The sequence below is a fragment of the Fukomys damarensis genome, unplaced genomic scaffold (genome assembly GCF_012274545.1).
Source record: "Fukomys damarensis isolate Sample0158 unplaced genomic scaffold, DMR_v1.0_HiC HiC_scaffold_19, whole genome shotgun sequence".
In the NCBI taxonomy this organism is placed as follows: Eukaryota; Metazoa; Chordata; class Mammalia; order Rodentia; family Bathyergidae; genus Fukomys; species Fukomys damarensis.
Window position 1 is genome coordinate 56,527,027 of NW_022900931.1, and position 20,141 is coordinate 56,547,167.

Sequence of the window (20,141 nt, forward strand, 5' to 3'; positions counted from 1 at the left end):
AAAAAAAAAAAAAAGAAAGAAAGAAAGAAAATGCTCAGTGCAAAGGCCCTGGATTCAATCCCAGTACCACCCCCGACACACACACACACAAAGCATGGGAGGTGAGTCAGGGAGGGTGATGGGAGAGACCTGGGGAGGTGAGAACACAGAGAAGTCATCTGGTCTGGGAGAAGAGCCTCCCCGCCCCACCCAGGAAGGTGGGTGACACTGAAGTCCAGCCTAGCAGAAGCAAGAGGCCCACTAGGATCAAAATGATGGCTTCCTCTCAGTGTCTTCATGCCACAAGATGTAAAATAATCCCCTCAGCCCAGAAAAACACATTTTATGGCTGTCTGACTCATTTCCCACAAAACTAGGTTCAGCAACCCCCCCCCAGCATTTACAGCTTTTGTTTTGAAAAATAAAAAATAAGTTGAAGATTTCAGGATGACTTTTAGACATAAATTGTCCCTGTCTTCACCCTTGTCCCAGGCCCCCCTCACCTAATTTCCCAAACATTGGCTGCCAGAGCCTCAAGAGAACCAAGTCCAAGTGGGTGTGGGATGACTCGGAGTCTCTGGGCAACACGGCCCCTAGGGCAGGGTGGGAAGATGCCAGCTGGGCATAGAGATGGGTTACAGGGACCCTCCAGAGAGGTGGCCTCCCTGGCATCTGCCCACCATATCCCCGATCTGTCTGGTTTGGAGTCACATGTGGGTCCCAACAATGCTGCTGCCTGCTCTTAGCCCCACAGTATCTCTAGGGGACTTCTGGGGACGTGGGTGGTGTCAGGCTGGTGGCTTCCATCCTTGGCATTCTGAGCCAAGAAGAGCACCACCAAGTGGCCTGGTTCATGGGTACAGGACATGCCCCCACCCCATATTGCTGTACTGCTCCTGCCCAGTAGACCAGCGAAGTCTGACCACCGTGAGATCCTTCAAGCAAAGATTGAGGGGAGGGTCCTTCAGTCCCCCCAGTCTATGAGTGTTTTTGGCCTCCTGCTTTTCTCTGACTCTTCCATTCCTTGCATTTTCCCAGTACTCCCAGCCCAGGGACTATCAGCATCCCTATTTCTCAGGCCAGAAGCATCACCAGACAATGCATGTCATTTGTCAGCTGAGAGAGTCTGACCTATTACTAGGCCTGTGCAGGGGAGGAGCCCAGGTACGAAGCCCAGGACTCAGATGGGGGACTGGAGTGGGAGGCCCCTCCTTGGAGGTCACTGGTTTCTGGTAGATGACTCAGCCATCCCCAGAGTGCCCACCGCCCATGGAACTAACTCCCCTCCCTGCAGCTTGGCACATTCAAAGCCTTCCACATGGCACCCAGTTGGCTGGTCCACATCATTTCTCCATCTTCCTAAAGGCTTCCCAGGGAGGGGTGGCAGCTTGGGACCAGGCAGGGGCACCCACCAGCACCAGCCTCCCATGAACTAGGAGCCCCGCCTGGACAGGAACCTGCCACATTGAGGCCACAGCCTCAGCTCATGGGCTAGGGCTTCTGGGATCTATGATGAGATCAAGGCCCCGCCTCTTGTTGCTGTGAGTACTCTTTCCCTTACCCATCCTTCAGGAACCCACCCTTTGCTTCTTGCCCTCAGTGGGGTCTCCAGGCTACTGAACACTGAGAGATTGGAGTCCTGATGTCTGCCATGTCCTAAGAGCTGCCCAAGCCAGGGACACGGAGGCACTGTGCCAATCCAGAGGGGCCTCTGTGCCCTACAGGAGGCAGAGGCAGAGACCTGCGGGAACTGCCCAGATCTACCCAGTCCCACTCCGGTTCTTCTCCTCGTCGGCCTGCTCTGGATGTGCCTCTGGTCCCAGCTGTCCAGAGCTCTGGACTCCCACGTGGGAGCAGGAAGCAGCCATGGAAAGAGTCCCAAAACGGTCAAGTGTCTGACAGTCGGGGGCTTTGCTGGGAAGACTTGGCATGAGCTGGGGAAGGCATCCCTTCTACCAGGAAGGAATGTGGATTGGGGTCCCTCAAGCTGGCTGGCCATGGGCATTAGAGGAAGGGCCAGAGGTGACCCGGACTTCCTTAGCCACAAGAAAATGACTCAGCTAAATTGAGGAAGATTTCTGTTTCGGCAGAACATTTTTTTCCACTATGGTAAGAGCTTTTCACCCACGGACTCCAGAGGAGCTGAGTACCCCAGAGAAGGGTTTGGGGAGTTTCAGTTTGAATAATCAATGCTGATTCTTAATCATTATTTTGAAGAGGCAGCTCTTGATTTTCCAGCAGGTGGTCAGATCTTCGGCAGCCAACCCAGGCGTGTGTGTGTGTGTGTGTGTGTGTGTACACACATACATGAGCACGTGCAAATGCAAGGGTACACTGGTGCCTTGAAGACCTAGGGGAGCGGAAAGAGTGGGGAAATTCTGTCATGATTATTTCCTTTGGCCAGCAGCAGCCCCTGCCCAGGTCCATAGAGATGATCTGGATTCTCCATCCCTCACAACCCTGCTGGCATGAACAGGGCAACAGCTATGCTCAGAGGTAGATGCGTTTCAAACAGCGGGCTGGACTCACCCTTACCCTACTGCCTTTGAATACTCACAGCCTAGGAAGTGAATCTCTCCCAGATATCAGCTGAGGCTTGGTGGTAGGAAAGCACTAGTCAGACACTTACTCAGGCAGCCTGGCATCATCCCAATGGCTGTGCCTCCCTCCCATCCATGATATAACACTGCCCAAGGTCATCTGCCATAGCAACTAGTAGCCCTGGGCCCATGAAGACTTTTTTTTTTTTTGGTGGTGGTGGTGGTAATGGGGACTGAACCCAGGGTCTTTGCAGTGAACAGCATACCCAGGCTTCCTTTTTATTTTTCATTTTGCCACAGGGTTCTACTGAGTTGCCAGGGCTGGGCTTGAATTTGTGATCCTACTGCCTCAGCCACCCAAAATGCTAGGATGACAGGCATGTCCCACCATGCCCAGCTTCAGGACTTGTTTTGAGGGTCTTAAATTGAACACCATCCCACTGGTGAACGGAAGCCTCTCCTCTCCCTGAATTCCAGGACGTGAAGTCAGGCATCTCTTAGCAGGTAGCATTTTCCAGGAGTGACAAGGCTGACTCTGACCACGTGACTTCTCGTCTAACAAGCACGGGGAGAACAAGCCCTCTTCTGGGTGCTTGATGGGCCAGAGGGTTGGCTGCTTTGAGCCTCTCCCTCTTTCTGGTCCAGCTCAAGTGGGGACCCTAGAGGTGGCACCAAGCAGGCTTTTGGCCTGGACAATGGACAGGGAGAGGGTGGTGGCTGCTCCTCCTCCACCCAAATCCCAGGGTCTGTTCCCACCAGCAACAGCACCAGCTGTCAAAGGGACCCAGGTTCTCGTTCCCCCTTCCCAGGCAGGGTCTGCCCTGAACCTCACTTTCAAGGGGGATGACAGGGCGCAGCAGCTTCATCCACCTCCTCACCGGTTGCACCAGTTCTGATGGGGCCTCCACATCCTGCTCTACCTGCCTCCTACTCTGAGCCGTGGTAAGGTTTTCCAGACCAAAGCTGCCAAGTGAAGAGGCCTCGATCTGGTCTCCAAGGAATTTAGAGGACAGACAGGACCTGGCTGGTGGGACTGTGGGCCTGGGGCTGGGGTGAGGGTTCTGCCTGGGGCTAGGTCATATGTCCTGGCTTTATGACCTCTCCAAGGCCCAACTTGCTGGCCAGGCTCTGGGAGGAGCTGCAGAGGCTGAGGGCGGAGGCCAGGCCAGCAGCCCTTGGGGTGCTGTGCTCTAGGACAAAAGGCAGGTTGGTTCTGGAAGCGGGATAGGGGGCAGCAGAAAGAGAAGGCAGGTCCCAGTCACCCAGAGAGGCTTGAGCCCTGGGCCTCTCCTGGGCCGCCCCCCAGGGAGACAGAAGATGGGACCAATAGGGGAAAAGGCAAGGAAGAGAGAGAAGGAAGAGCAGAAAAAGGCAACATCAGAGGAGCAGCCTGGGGAGAAGGAAGCAGACACAGCAGAGACCCAGGGAAGTCTCCCAGACACCCCCTTCAGCTGGTCCTGCTGCTGGCACAGAGCCTGTCCCAGGCCAGAGCCCCGGCAATCGGGGAGGAGCCCACAGGCTGGAACTGTGGGGTGGGGAATTCCAGGGTGGGGTGGGGCATTCCTGGGAAGGCCAAGGGCTGCCTGTAGTCCTGCCTGCTCATGGCCCTTGGCCTCTGCCAAACAGAGGCCCCCAAACTCCTACTCGTGTCTGCGAGTGGTATTTCTATACCCAGATGTGTGTCCTTGCATGTGCACATGGCTGTGCAGCGGTTCTGACGCCATTTACATCTAGGAACATCTACCACCAGGGGCATCCAGGCAGCCTGGGCACCAAAACAGGCCTCTGCCTGAGCCCAGCCCCGCACAGCCAGCTCTCCCCAGCGGCCCGGAAGTCTCAATGAGCCTGGTTCTCTGCTCCTACAGAAGGCCCAGACGACCTTCCTACTTGGCAGTGGAGCAGAGAAGGTGATCCTCGGGCCCCCAGGAACCACGCAGCCCCAGTAGTGGGAGGGCCTGACTGAGCAGAGGCCGTGTACCCACCGACCTGCCGATCCAACTCAGGCCTCTGCGGCGGGAGGAAGCGATTCAAAATGCTCCCAGAGTGGGCTGCAAAGCTCAGTGTATGCATGCGAGCATGCGTGCTTGTGTGTGTGTGTGTGTGTGTGTGTGTGTGTGTGTGTCCATGTGTACGTGAACATTCACATCTGTCACCTGGTCAGTGGGCTTCAGCCTCACCTACAATTTACTCATCATCCCCTCATTCAGAACCCACGATGTCTCCCAAAAACCCAAGTTACCAACTCAAGTTCTCTTCCTGTCGCCGATTCTTCCCTCAACCCGCTCACATAGCCAGGTGGGTTTCCCCACCGGCCCTGTTCTTCATGTACATTTTCCATGCAGATGGTTAGCAGCGGTGCACCTGCGGCCTATGCATGTGTGGTGTCTCCCTCTGCAGGGTCTGAGTTGGGTATGAGAATGTGCAAAGCAGGGGAGAGACCCAGTGGGCACTGGTTTGAACAGAAAAGGAATTCTACTTCTTGGCAATGGAAAAAATCCAGACGGTGCCGGTTCAGGCATAGCTGGACCTCAGTTAGACGACTCTCATATCCATATCCATCTTTCAGCTCCACTCCCTTTTTCCCTTCTATTTTCCAGACAGGATCCCAGCAAGAAAGTTGCTGGGCTTTTATTCTTCTGCTTTGACAGTCAGAGAAAAGAAAACAATGTTTCTCAGTATTTCCAGCAAAAGTCTCAGGGCTGATACCATTGGCCAGACCCAGGGCCAGGGCTTAGGCAGCCCTGCCTGAACCATGTGGTCTGGGAGAGAGCTGGTCTTCTAAAGGGGCTGCCTCGGAAGAAGGATGTAAATGGTGGAGAGCCAGGACCTCGGGGGTCTACCTAGGTGTCCCTGTGTTGGGTAGGGTGGGGACTTAAGCTCTTCTCCTCTCCAAATCAGTGTGGAGTTTAGAATCCTTTTATTTCACAAATGGGGAAGCTGAGGCCCAGAGAGCCAGGGCACTGGTCAGGGGTTGCACTATCGGTTGGGCTAGAGTCAGAAGCAGAACACTAGCCTCCTAACAGTGGGTTCTGACCATGCACACAGGCCCAGAGCTGCAGCCAGAGCTGCACGTTAGCACCACCTACCTTCCTGGCCTGCTCTTGAGAGTCTGTCTGTTCAGTCTGGGATGCCACTGATGCCGTGGGAAGCCCCAGGTGTCAGCATCTACAAGAATCACATCAAGCTCTGTGCAGGCTGCAAGGTTCAGCACTGACAGGCCTTGAAGCACCCCACCCGGCAAAGCCCACTTCAAAAAGAAGGGTCACATCAAATAGGGAGACCGGTGCAAAGGGAACAGGCCTGGGGCCAGGGCCGGGACTGGATGGCAGGCAGATCCAGGATGGGAGTTGAGAGGCCACAGCTGCAACTCAGCAACTGAGGAGGGGGAGGGGGCTAGACCAGGAACACAGGGAGGTCAAGGGGCAGAGAGGCCTGGAGGGGCCCAGAGGGCTCCAGCAGGCTGTGGACACTTGGCCAGAAAAGCCTGTTTACTCAGAGGCCCCTGAGGTCAAGGCCCAGGCTCAGGGTTAATCATTAACAGCTCACCCTGCTGGAGGTTGCCTAGTGTGGTATGGGCCAGAGCCTGGAGCCCAGGCATCACCCCCACTGCTGTCCTGCCCAGGAGGGGCTCAAGAGCTTCACAAGGCACTGGCTCTACGGTCCCCTGGGGCTCTGACATCCCCCTCCCCACCTGGGAAGGGCATATACCATGGTCCTGGGGTTGCCAAAGCAGGCAAAATGTGCTTGCCTCCTACAGTTCAGCTTCTAAGACCTTGTTCATAAGCAGAGTCATAGTGATCCCAGGAGTCAGGGTGATGCCTGTTTTACTGGCAGGGACAGGTTTGGTGCCAGGATCCAGGCTTGGTATGGTATCTGTGAGACACAGGCTCTCTTGGATTCAGCTTCTCTTCCATCTCCTGGTCCCCGGCAGCCTTGCCCCCAGTCTGGGGCAAGTGAGTGATGGGGGAAGCTCAGTGTTTACAGAGCGTGGCTGCTATTTCTTCACCCTGGATTCACCCAGCATCTTTTAGAAGGGGGCAGTGGTGTCACCAAGGGTATCTGGTTATGGCTCAGATGTTAACTCAGCAGGTTAGTGGAGCCCAGTGTGCTGCCTGTCTCCTGAGCTCCTGAGCTACCACCCCTGAGCCTGGCATCACTTCGGGACAGTCCTCCATGTGGTAGAGCTCCCTTGGGGCTTTTCACTGACCCTTTGATCCACAAGCCATCAGCCTCTTCCCGGTTTCATTTTCATGGGGGATGGGGCCAAAGCCTCAACCCTGCAGCTGCCTAGCTGGGGGGAAGGCTGGGAGAGCCAGTGCCTGGGTGTGTGTGCAGCCTCTCTGCACACATGCAGAGCCCTTCTGAGGAGGGGATACCACCGTTCCTGCCTCCACAGCAGTAAAGAAGGAGCCCAGGTCCAGCATCCCCAGCCTGTGAAGAGAGCTTCGAAGAAAGGCCCTAGGACCTGTCCCACGGGCCTGCTCCGGAGTGAAGGCTTTCTGTGTCTGCCTTTGACAACCAATCCAGGCTGAGCATTTTCCTATGGCAGTCTCCACTGGACACCGTGGACTACTGCCCAGTCCAGACCCACAGGGTCCATTTTAGACATAATTGTTCCCTTTTCAAGGTACCACTTCTGCCTAACCAGGAAATCCTGAACTCGGCTGCTGCCCCTCCCTGAGTCAACACTTGCTGAGGAGAAGGGCGGGAGACAGGAACACAAGCTGCAGGGCTCAGCTGGGTGGCCCCAGCCACAGGAACATAAGCCAGAAAGAGTTGCATGCACACAGCCACTCGTCTGCTCACACTTGTTGTCACCTGTGTACACACAGTCATGAGCACACTCAGACACACACGTGTACACACATGTGCAAACACAGGCATATGTGCTCCAGCGGTGCACATGTGCACAGACAGACAGACTCGCACAGGCCTTCCTGCCTCCGGCAGCCAGCATGGAGGGTGGGCCCACGAGTCTACCTTCTGGCACTTCTGGTAAGTCAAGGACCGAGCCCTTGAACCTCATCATGCCACCTTCTGTCTCTGGGGCCAAACACCGCCCAGGATATCCTGGTGTCTTTCAGGAAATGCACGCTTGAGGGGGAGAATAGTATTCGGTATCCTGCAGAGCCTGGCCATGCTGGGCTGGAGCTATGCGTGGCCCTGGCTACACCAGGAGAAGCGCACCCATCTCAGCACTGGACCGTGGACGGGACACAGTTACTCATTTCCTGTTGATCTGTCTTGGCTAAATACTCCCTGGCTTGGGGGCTGCATCAGGCACACAGTAGGCCTCTGCCTGCAGAGTGGTTGGCAGAATGAAGGAAGGCCCATCTCTGACCTCTGGGCTGGCTTCGGGGCCCTGGATGGTCCCTACCACTCTGTGACCTACCTTATCTTCCTGGCTTGCTTCTACGCCCTGAGGCCAGGCCCCAGGGAGCCAGCCTGCCCCTCACTCCTGTCTCTGGGGTGGTAGGCAGGCAGCCCTAGACATGCCCACACATGGCTCCCCCTCGGCCACAGGCCAAGCCCATGCCAGAGTCAGGCCAGGAGCAGCAGTCTCGGGGCCTGCCCACCACCCACGTCCTACGCACCTAATGCTCCCCCTCCATCAAGAGACCTGGCCCCTGGCTCCCCACAGGACCTGGATGCCCATTCCCACACCAGCCACTGGCACCTCCCTGTGCAGCTCCTACCCTCAGCAGCTTGGACCGCAAACAGGGGTCACACTCCTTGTGCAGCCCCCAAGGTTTTCTAGCCCCCTGCATCTTGTCAGGTCCTGGTCACCCTCCCCTCCTCCATGAGTGTGTCACTCTTTCCCTGTCTTGGACTATGATGGCTTCATTCTGTCCCTCAAGCAGCCAGCTCTGGCCACTGGGACTTTGAAGCTGAGGCTGCCTCTGGTTCTAACCTGGGCTGGGCCTTTCCCAGTTCAGGTGTTGGCTCTACTACCTCCTCCCCAGGGAAACCCTCCCGAGGTGGCCCAGGTCACTGCTGGGTTACATGTGGTTGCCAGTTCTTGCTCTCTGAAATGGCCTTGCTGTCAGCCTCATTTACATGTCACCCACCTGTCTTCCTTGCTCCATTAGCAGCGCCACGGGGGCAAGGAGCATGTCTGTTTCATCCTCGACCTAGAAAGGACCTAACTCTCAAGTTGTTGGTGGTCTGCCAGTGTTTGTTGACTGAATGACCAAGAAAAAGGCAATGCTGGACCTCAAGTAAGAACTGGCCATGTGTCAGGTAAACGGGGCAGATTTCTATGTGGAATACTGGAGAGTCCTGGAGTCTTCCTGGCTCATGTAATTCGGGCAGATCCAGCTGAGTGGGTCATGTTAAGACTGGGAGTTGGACCTACACTCTCCTCCTGGTGGGGTTTGGCAGTGCTCTGGCTGCTTCCTGCCCTGAACTGTGAGGTGCTCCTGGCTCTAATTCTCTGGGCTTATGAGGTGCCCGCATTCTGCCAGCTTTTACTTCGATCCTTTTGTCTCAGATTTTCTGCCACCTAGAATCTCTCCCCTGTCTGCCTGGCCAGTCCTTTCCCAAACCCCAGGTACATCCAGGTCCTCTTCTCTGCCCCTAAGCCCTCTTCCCACCACACCCAGCCCCCTGAAGTTGCACACAACTCTTCTGCCAGCCAGAGCAGGCTGCGGGCCAGGTCACACTGGGAGCACTGCAGCACACTGTGGGCTTCTCCGGGGGTTCTGACCACTGGCCAGAGATCAGTGAGGTAGGCCAGAGGACAAGGGTCAGTCATGTGTAAAGGATCCCAGAGAGGGGAAGAGGTAACTCAACCCAGGAAATAAAGGCCTAGTTAACCAGTCAGTCCCTGAGAAGATTAGTTAGTTTATAGGTATTTTTGCTCCTTTCATTTGTTGAGTGTGCACCACGCTTGAGAGAGGGGATCTCTACTTCTTCGTTCTCTGTAGGGCCCCGAGGGAGGCAGGCAGTCCTAACAAGGAGGGAAAAAATTTACTCAGTTCCCCCTGGATCAAGGTTGCCAGGGACAATCTCCAAACCAAATCCTACTGGCCTCCATGTGAGGAAAAAGAAAAGTAGTTTATGACACATGCAAGCAACATAAAATTCGCATTTCAATGTCCATCCATAAAGTTTTATTGGAAAACAACCATGTCCATTTATTTATGTATTGCTGATAGCTGCGTTTGTCCTGCAATGGAAGCTGAATAGTTCAATCCTGGTCAGGTGATTCACAAAGCCTAAAAAATATGGACCATCTGGCTCTTTTCAAAGAAGGTCTACTGCCTGCTGTCCCACCTTCTATCCAACTGGCTGCAAAGAAGTTATCTGTGCTCCGAGGCCTCAGTTTCTTTTTTTTCTTTTTTGGCAGTACGGGGGATTGAACCCAGGGCCTTCACACTAAGCTATATCTTGTAACTCCAGTCCTTTTCATTTTTATTTTGAGACAGGGTCTTGTGAAGGCTGGGCTTGGACTTGTGATCCTCCTGCCTCAGCCTCCAGAATGCTGGTACCACACCCAGCTTCAGCTTTGTGAAATGGAGTTGAACAGCACTTCCCTTAGAAATGGCACTCTTTTGTGCTATTTGGTCACATGACTGTCCCTTATTCTCTCTTCCTTTTACCTCCGTGTATAGGAACCAAGCACTTACTTATCCTGTGCTAGGAAAGGACTGGCTTGATCCCCAAGGTCTACATTCCAAAGTCAGACTGTTATGCTGAGGAGCGAGGGGGAATCTGGCCTGAAACTTGCAGGTGGCTCCCAGAAGGAGTGATGCCCAGGCTTAAATTTTAAATAACAATTTTCCAAAAGGGGCAGAGATAAATGTTCTAGTTGGCAGGAGTAGTCTTAGCAAAGGTAGAGAGGCAAAGAGAGGGTGGCAGGCCTAGACCTGGTACGTGTGGGAGGGTGAGAAGCCAGGTCATGAGGGACTCTGGGCAATCAGAGATCACCCTTCATCACCAGCCTCACCTCTGTTAGGCTTGGCTCCAGGCTGGCATTGGTGCCCGCCAAGGGCAGATATCATGATTGGGCAGGAGAAAGTAGAGCGTTGAGTGCAGAGGAGGGGGAGCCTTCAGGACCCTACTCCTGGGGCCCAGCCCACAGCTAGGGGTGCTGCTGGAGATGGAGGAGCCAACTGGTGGGTGGGGGCCTGCAGGGGGCTGCTGCCAGGGCTGGGGCAGCCGCATCCTGCCCCTAGCCCCAGGGAAGCCAATGGAGTCCAGATTGAAGACAGGCTGCCACAGGCAGGGGGAAGCTGGCAACAAAGGCCTATTCTTCGGGGTTTAGAAAAGTCTCAAAACCTGTCCAACTTTCCTTCATTAGATGCTCCAGGATGTTTCCACTTTGAGGCCGCTAAAGATACCCAGCTGATAAGGGCCTGATTGGAGGAGACTTAATTATGGCCCCAAGATCTTGGTGTAAACAGTTGGCAAGTATTCCTTCTACACCTTTCCTCAATGCAGACAAGAAGCACAAGCCAGGAGCCAGGTAGTGGGACCCAGTGACCCCAGGCTTTATGCTCCGTGATGTCTGCCTGGGGAAGACAGCCAGGGTCTCAGTTTGCTGTGTGTTACTACAGAATGGTCACCAGCTTTAGGACCGGGCTCCCCAACCTCCTGACCATATGACCCGTGCTTAGCACATAGAGAGTGCTCAGCAAATGCCGTACAGCACCACGGGAAGGAGGTGGGAGCTTCCCAGGCCTATCCTGACCTTGACCCAGGCCCCCAGCCCTGAGGAAGAGGCGACTGGGGCCTTGGCTGCTTCAGCTCTAGCCAGCTGAATGAGCAGGGAGGTAAGTAAACATTCGGCCTCTCAGCAGGCCTGCCCCATGTGCTACCAACTCCTCACCCCAAGGCCCAGGATGCCCTCAGGATGGCAGTCCCTGTCCAAGGCTTCCCCTTGGAGGGATATCATGACTGCAGGACATCAGGGTCCCTTCGACACAGCAGCTTGAGAACTGGTCTGTCTGCACTCCTTGGCACATGCCCTCCTCCTCCTCCTGCACCCTAGGCCTGAGCATGTCCTATGCCCATCTTAGGCATCTCTTGAGGAGTCACCAGCAGATGGAAGCCTACTCCCTTCCCTGTGCCCTTTCTCTGGTCTGGAGACCCTGCGGGACACAACTCAGCTCCATCTGGGGGCAGAAGCTGTGCTCAGAGTGGGAGGTAGCATGAGTTGGGAGCAGAGGTAGGGCCCCCAGAGAATACACATACTCACAAGTGTGTGCACATCCCACGGGGCCCCACATATGCAAATGCACGGTCACCAGGTGGGCACTTTCCAGGCAGCTTGTGTCTTCCATGATCCCTAGGAAACTGCAGCTGTGCTCCCATGGGCCATTCACAGGCTTAGGGTATGCATGTGTACGTGTGTGTGTGTGTGTGTGTGTGTGTGTGTGTGTGTGTGTGTGTACATCCAATGTGCTACTGCCTAGGAGTACCTGTACCTTGTGTGAGCAAGCTCAGAAGGAAGAAGGAAGAAAAGGAGGGTCCCCTATGTAGGGACACAGTGAGTGTTCAACGTCACTTCAGGAAGATACAGGCCCACTGTGACCTCGGGCAGGTACTCACTCATCTCTGTCAGTGCAGCTGGAGGAGACTCCCTGGGAAGGGACCCTAGGGGCTCAGAGCCCCCTTCTCTCCATACGTATCCCTTGGGCCAGGGTGACCAGCCCTTCACTGGGCTCCAACTGAGACCAGGAAGCCATTTTGATGGGTGATGAGAAGAGGAAGTTCTTGTGGCCCCAAAACAGAAACAGGAAGCTGGGGGGGTATGGATTGGGAACGGGAAGGGGGACACTCAGCAGATGCGCCCAGTTACCTCAGCCTTCCTGGGCCCCACACCAGCAGCCATGTCTGGGGATCTGTGCCTAACTGCCCACCCCCAATGCCATGGTCCTTTCTGTGCCCTAGATGTGCCCACTTGAAGGGCAGATTGGCTGAGGAATCCTGACCAACTGTCTGTCAGGATTTGTTCATTTGTCCAGGCTGATCTGTTCTGATAGTCAGGGCTGCTGAAATCTTCCTGCCCACCACATTTACATCTGGCTGTGTCCCTCTCCTTGGTCCCTAAGTCACCAAGTGGGATCCACAGAGATGGCTGCCTCTCCTTGTCCCACCATGTCTGTGTGATCATCCAAAGAAGCCATCCCCTGACAAAGTGCTCAAATGCCCAGCTTCCTGGCTGTGAGTCTGTCTTGCTGCCTCGTGGAGTCTGGTGTTTGCCCCTAACTCCAGCCCAGACTGTTTCCTCAGCTGCCATAGGGCTGTGGCAGGTCCCTAGCTCCCAGTGTCACTCGGTAGCTACGTGCAGGAATGTGCCGACCATTCAACAGAGGCCAGAGCTGGGACTCCGTCCCACAGAGGCCACTGCTTCACATGGTGTCCTAGGCCACGAATGTCCTTGTCTGGTGTCTTTGCCCCACCTCCAGTTGCAAGGTGAGTGATGAGACATCTTTGAAATGTGCAGGGACCTCAGCCAATTGTGCTCCTGAGCAGAGACAACGGTGTCCAGCCTCACTCTGGCTACCAGAGATGGGCATCTCCAGCTCCTCCGAGGCCGGGACAGGCTGGGCTGGAGTCTACAGAAAGCTGGAGAAGAGCTCAAACTCAGGGAAAGCATTTGCCTGTCGTCCCTGGCTTTGGGAGTTCCTGCAGGAAGACTCTGGAGGTGAGTGGGTGGGACCCAGGGCCCAGGGGCCAGAGAGGCACGTGTTGCCAATTTCAGTTCTGCCCCTGATGGCCGGAGGCAGCTTGGGACTTCCCAGGGTGGAAGGACAGGCGGGGGCTGGTCCACTTGGGGGGCAGGGCTGACATGTGAAAAGCCCCTCCCCACCACAGCTGTGTACAGGGAAGGCAGGGAGGATCTGGAGATTCAGGTAGGCTGTGTGGGAGCTGTGTGGCTTCCTGAGGTCTCTGCTTTCTCCATGAGCCCCCAGAGCAAGTCTTCCCAAAATGTCCCGGAAGTCAATGTAAGGTTAGGACCCCAAAAGACCTCCTCCATAGAAATGAAGAAGGGTACAGCTGCTCTAAGAAGGATTTCCTGGATGGGAGTGGGGTACTGCCCGGTGGACAACTCTCCCTTTCCAGGCTGAAGGTCGAGGCAGAAACCACAAGAACCCTCCAACATGGCGTCACCTTCTCAGCTCCCTGAAGCTGTCCCCCAAAGAAGACAGCAGGGAATGGAGTGGGGTGGTTGATGAAGCCTCTGCCCGGGCCCAGCAGGCAGGCGGGCGGTCAGCTCAAGTCAGCAGGCAAACAGCCCGGCCGGCAGGAGCACATCTGACCGGACCCTGTTCTAAGAGATCAGTTGTGAAACTTGCTTCAAACCCCCAAACCACAAAAACGGCCGATTTTCCTAGCTCTGCTCTCACATTTCTCTGATCAGCCAAGGAGTCTTCAGTATTTCCATCCGAGAGAAGCCGGGCCAGTTGCCGGCACCTCAGGGGGACAAGGATACCCCAAGTGCATGGGGACATGGGTGCTACGGAAACCCTTCCCGCATTTGCCTGCGGCACCTCATTTCCATCAGCCCCTTTCTAATGTGAGATGCAAAGAAAGGGCAAGGCCTAGGCCTTCTGGAGAAATCTGGAGATCAAGACAGAAGGATCTAGAAACTACTGGGGCACCCTGAGAAGAACTCCTCAGCACCCTGGCTGGGGAAAGATGGCATCCGGCTGGCTCAGACTGGAAGGTGGGGAAATTACTAGAGAAATGACCTGTTTTGTTTGGAGAAAAGAAGGTCACAGAGTGTCACCTCACGTCACCCTACCACATCCCAAGTGTTAGAGCCTAACACGTGTGGCTCTAGCTCTCCCTAGCTCAGGACTTGGTTATGGCTGAAAACCAGGCTCTCCCCAAAGAGGAAAGCATGGCTTTTCTCCATTGCACTGAGTGACGGCTAAAGCCATGTTCCAAAGAGGGGCTGCTGCAGGTGCCTGGATGACAAGTGGCCTCGAAGGCTCAAAGCTCCACTCCTTCTGCAGGGACTACGAGCCGGTCCCTGTGTCCTTCCCTTCTATCTACTCCTTTCAGATGCCGTGAAGCCCCTGCTCCCCAAAAGAAGCAGGTGAGGACCTCAGTGTCGTGGACCTTCAGGCCCTGCCCTGCCCCTGCATCGTGTGCTCTGCCCAGACCATCCCCATTGCCCCCCTCTTGGCCGGCCACCTCAGTCCCAGACCTTCTGCCTGTTCCCAGGCCTGGCTGCCTCCACAGGCTATGGAGAGAAGCCTTGACCGTGGAGTCTGGATGAACTTTCTCACAGCCTTCAAAAGCAAAACGCCAAGAAAACCCCGAAGCTGTAGCCCATGTGTGGCCTCCCAAACCTTTCCCCGCCTGGAACATTCCTTTATGCTGCCACAGAAGAAGGCACCGCACTCCCTGGGTTAACCACGGTGCTAGTTACCATCGGCTGTGATTGGGCCTGAAAGGCTTTTTTAAAAAAGCAGAACACCTCATCTCCACCGGAGCCCAAAGAACCCCCTTCCTGGGAGCCCTGCCATCTGGGAACAGTGCACGGGATGAAGCCAAGGCCAGGGTAGCAGAGCTCAGGAGGTCCGCACAGACAGGAAGCCCACCTGGGAAAGGTCAGGTGAACTCACCAGCTGATGAGATGCAAAGAGCCTAGAGTAGCCGAAGACCAAGGCCGCATGTGTGTGTCTCAGTCTTCTCTGGATACTTCTGTGTGCGCCTGTGCCTGTGGGTCTGAGTCTGTCTCTATGGGAGACATGTGCATGATCCATGGGTATGGTGTGTGTTTGTGTGTGACCTGTGCTCCTCCGTGTTTCCTGCTGTGTGTGTGCACCTGTTCCCTCAACCACTGTCTAGTGTGGCCAGGCGCTAGCCAGCTACCAGACAGACATTAGAGAACGTGGTTCTTGATGCAGTCTGGTGAGCAGGAAGCAGTAAAGAGAAATTGCACCTGTTACAGGGCAGTCGTGACGGTGACGTGGAGACCCATGCTTTGAGGGCGGAGCACAGGGAGCCAGAGCCCCAAGACAAGGCACTGAGATGACTTGACACTCAGGTATCCTGGATGCTCCGAGAAAATGGCTGGAAAGCTCTGTGCCCTTAGATGCATGAGCATGGCCAGAGTGTGCCAAGAAATGCAGGAGCCACCATGGGGCACAGAGGAACCGGAGGAGGGCAAGTGGCGGTTGCTGAGGAGCCGACAGGTGTGGGAAGGTGGGAGTAGACATATGTCACTGGAGGCCACAGCAGCAAGGACAGGCAGATCCCGAGAGCTATAGGAGGATGCCATGATCGTGTGGCCATCTGATAGGAACTCTCTATCTGCTAAGAGGAAAACGGGCTGCAGGGGCCCAGGACAAGACCAGAGCAGCCACCCAGCGAGGAGCAACAGCGGCCCAGAACTTGAGAAAGCATGGGGAGACATAGATCGGAACATGGGAGAGCAGTGGCAGGATGAGGTACACAGCTTGGCGCTGGTGGGACCTGTGTGCCGCTGTGCGGGTGTGTACACGGCTTCCAAGCGTGTGCGCATGGCTGTGCACGTGCCTGCAAGGGGCTTAGGCCGGCCCTCTGTCCCCCACCCCGTGCTCTTCAACCTCAGGCCCCGTCTCCCACAGCCTCACCACGGACGTGACAGTGACGGTAAGTAGGGCTCGGTGTTGCAACTGCGTTTCCTCTCGAACCCGGGGCTGCCAGAGATTAGCAGAGAACCCTGTGTGTGTCGGGTGATAACGCCCCCGGCCCCTCACCCCATTTCCTAATCTCTGATTCATTTCCAACTGATAGCAGGATGCGAGCCGTGGCAACCGAGAAACAGCCAGCAGGTCCTCACCAAGCTGTGGGCAGCTGCCCGCTGGACAGCAGAGAGGGAGGGAGGCCAGGGACCGTGGCAGTGAGGGGGAAAGGACAGCGGGGCGGCAGAGACAGGGGCACAGAGATGAGAAGGAGAACGAGGACGGAGTGACGGAGAGAGAGGCAGGGTGAGAGAATAAGGATGAAGGGGGAGAGAGAGAGTCAGAGACGGAGAGGGAGAGAGAAAGCGGAGCTCCACAAGACTGAGGTCAGCAGAGCGTGCCGGGAGAGACGAGGAGAGAGAAAGCAGGCGGTAGCAGACAGACCGACAGACGTCTGAGTGTCTGCAGGAGGGGTTAGGGGTTTCTGGGCCAGAGGAACTCACTAAAGAGACTGAGGGAGAGACGGAGAGAAGAGGTGACCCAAGGTGAAGAGAGGCGGCAGGAAGGAGGGCACATGTGGACCCTGGTGGGGACCAGCCTGGCCTGACTCCCTGGGCATGGCTCATGTGGCCTGGACACAGTGGGACAGCGCAGGGAGTGGCTTGCTGACTCTACTCCTGACAGCTGAGGCAAGGGAGCCCAGCAATGAACCCAGCCCTCCCCACTTACCCCCTTCCCCACCCTCGGGAAGCCCAGACCCTTAGAGCCTCAAGAGGCACAGGCTGGACGGGAGGTGGGGAGCGGGGGAGCAAGCCAGGGTCCTTATCCATGGGGCTTTCAGGAGGGGGCTCATGAGGGCGAAAGAGAGCTTGGCCAGTCCATCGAGTTCTTTTGTATCCCAGTGGGGTCTGATGGAGCTGGACAGTCAGGGCGCTGTGGGCTGGGCTCAGAGCAGAAGGCTGAGATGGCAGATGTCTGAACTGCACTGGGGAAGGATCTACAGTGGGCCAGGACCTCCACTGTACCCCAGGCTGCTGCTCTGCCCTGGGGATGAAGCAGTCAGTCTCCCCACTGTTGATCTCCCATACCCAGCAGCCCCCTGGGGTTAGAGTCTGTGCCACGCTCTCAGATGCTCAGAGTTGAGCAAAGATGGAGAGAGGGAGAATCCCGGGTCACCCCTTGGCTTCTAGTTTCTGCCCCCAGTCTCTTCCCTGACAACAGAGAGAGGGACACAGACAGCTGTCCGTCCCCCTGAGAGGCATCGGGAGCTGGGAAGGCTTCCGGAGTAGCCGGCCAGGGACTATGGCCTCCCAGCGGGGGGCGGGCTGAGGGTCCCTGGGGAGACACTCCCTCGGGATTGAGCTGCAGAAGGAGCCAGAATTTTGCAGAGGAAACTTGATAAGCAGATGCTGGAGAGGCCAAGGCCAAGGAGCAGTGAATCACAGAATCACAAAGCCAGGGGCGCATCACTGTGAAGGAAGGGAGGAACCCAGGGAAGCTCCTAAGCCAAGCAACCCCGTCCCAAGGGCACTTTAATAAGCCACTGTACATGCCAGGGTCCCCACTCCCAACCCACGAAGCACAACAGCTGAGTGTGTCCGGCGGGGGGCCCTCCTGCCCCAGCCCTACTGTCAGGGAAGGCTCACCTCACCCCCTCCTGGGGTAGGGCAACCACCCCTCCGATTTGCCCTGCCAACCCTGATGCCCTGACTGCCGGCGACCACAGGAAGTGCTGCCCCAGCTCAGCACTTCCCTTTTCTGAAATCTGCCCCCAGCAGCCCGGTGGCCAGGGTAGGCAGACTTCCCGCTGCCCCCAACCCGGGCTCTTCCCACCGGTCACAAGTGGTTTGCTCCTGAGCTTCCCTGGGCAGAGGTGACCTTCTTGCCACAACCACAGATCAGTTACTTATCAGAACAGGAAAGATGGCACCAGAGATATGTCCTCACCCTGCCCAGGAGGGCCTGGCCTGCTCCAACGACCACACGCCGGTTCCCCACATCATACGGGGCCTGCTTACCACATCACACGGGTGTGTGTGGCTGGCACGTGCATGTGGCCTGCGCTGGGGACAAACAGCAAGAGGCCTCGAGAGCAGGTAGGTGGTGATGGGCGCTAGCTCATGGGCTCAGACGAGGCTCTGTGTGCAGCTGGGAGCATGGAATCTGGTGGCCTTTAGGTCTAATGAGAGTCAACTTTCCTCCAAACCCACTCAGCCTGTGTTACTCCTGGGGGTCCTCTGTCCCCCTAACAGGTAATCCCTTGGGATTAGGGTGTCAGGCTGCTCCCCACCCCTCCTCCCAGAGCAGATGTGATTCAGGAGGAAGAGAAGAAGCAGCCGTTAGCATCTCTCAGTAGCAGTACTACTGATGTTTGGCTTGGATCATTCTGTTGCTGGGGCTGTTCTGCGCTTTGTAGGATTTCTAACTGCATCCCTGGCCAGGATCCCGTAGATGTTGATGACAATTTCCCTTCTCCTCACAGTGATCCGAAATGTCTCCAGATGTTGCCAAATGTCCCCTGGGAGGACAACACTGTTTCAAGTCAAGAGCACTGATCTAGGGTACCACAAGGCCACCGGCTCGCATGCCCAGGAAGTCCCATGTCTCATCTCAAACTGTTTTACAATTTCATGCTGAAAAGTCCTGGGTGGAAGAGCCTAGCCAGAATCTGGGGTTCTTATCTGAAGGCTCTGTCCTGTAAAACTCCCATCTGGGTTCTGGGAATACCTGTAGCACAGAGCTTGGGGCCAGGAGAAAGGGCCCTGTGAGATGGTGAATGGTGATGCCTGCTGGGAGTTTTCCTTCCAGAGAAGATCAAAAAGAGGAGCTGCAGAGCATGAATAGACGTATACTGGGACCCTAAGGCGCTCAGAGTATTAGACCAGAAAAACCAGGAAAGGCTGCAGAACCAAACCAGAGCACAGGATGTGATAGGTTTCCTGGACTCCTTGAAGGCTGGAACTCATCCCCTTGCCCAAGGTTTGAAAGGCTGCCCTTTACAAAGGGGGCCAGTAAAGATGTTTTCTATCCTTCTGGGGCAAGGTGGAAAAGGAGGTCACCTTTGAGAAACTAAAACTGTAGCCTCAAGAATGAATAAGCATGAGAGGCTCAGATTTACACAATCCATCAGATCTAGAACTCCAAATCTAAAAATGAACGTTAAGCCAAGTGCAGCAGTACTCACATGCAGTCCTAGCTATTCAGGAGGCTGAGGTAGGAGAATTGACTGAACCCAAGAATTCAAGACTAGCCTGGGCAACTCTAACTCAAAAAAATTAAAATTAGGGTGGGTGTGATGATGCATGCCTATAGTCCTTGCTAATCAAGAGGCTGAGGCAGGAGGATTACAAATTCAAGTTTAGCTTGAGTGACTTAGCAAGACCATGTTTCCAAATGTCTGGGAATACAGCTCAGTAGTGGAGCACCTCTAGATTTAATCTCTAGTATTAAAAAAAATACTAAAATTAACATAAAATAAAATAGGCTGAGTGAAATGAAAAATGCTAACTTCCAGCCACTCTGACTGGACAATTTCACAGCCCAGACAATTATCACAGGAAGAAACAAATCCTGATGAAGATGAGCTCACAATAACAAGCAATTATGAAGCCAGGCATGGTGTCACGTGTCTATAATCCCAGCACTGGGAGGCTCTGGCAGAAAGAACTTAAGTTTGAACTTAGCCTGAGCAAGCTAGTGAGATCTTGTCTCAAAATAAAAAATAAAAATAGACTGTAGATGTAGCTTAGTGTTCACTATTCAGTTCTGGAAAAAAAAAAACAATAATTATGAATGACTCAAAAAGCAAACGACCATATCAGCAGTAATGCTCATATATAAAGATATGAGAAATTTTTTGAAAAAGACTAATTAATAAATATACTTAAAATTATTCCAAAGATAGAAAGGATGGGGGATTTGGGTCAGTGTTTCCACTGCCTGCCTCACAAGCACAAGGTCCCAAGTTTGATCCCCAGTACAAAAAAAAAAAAAAAAA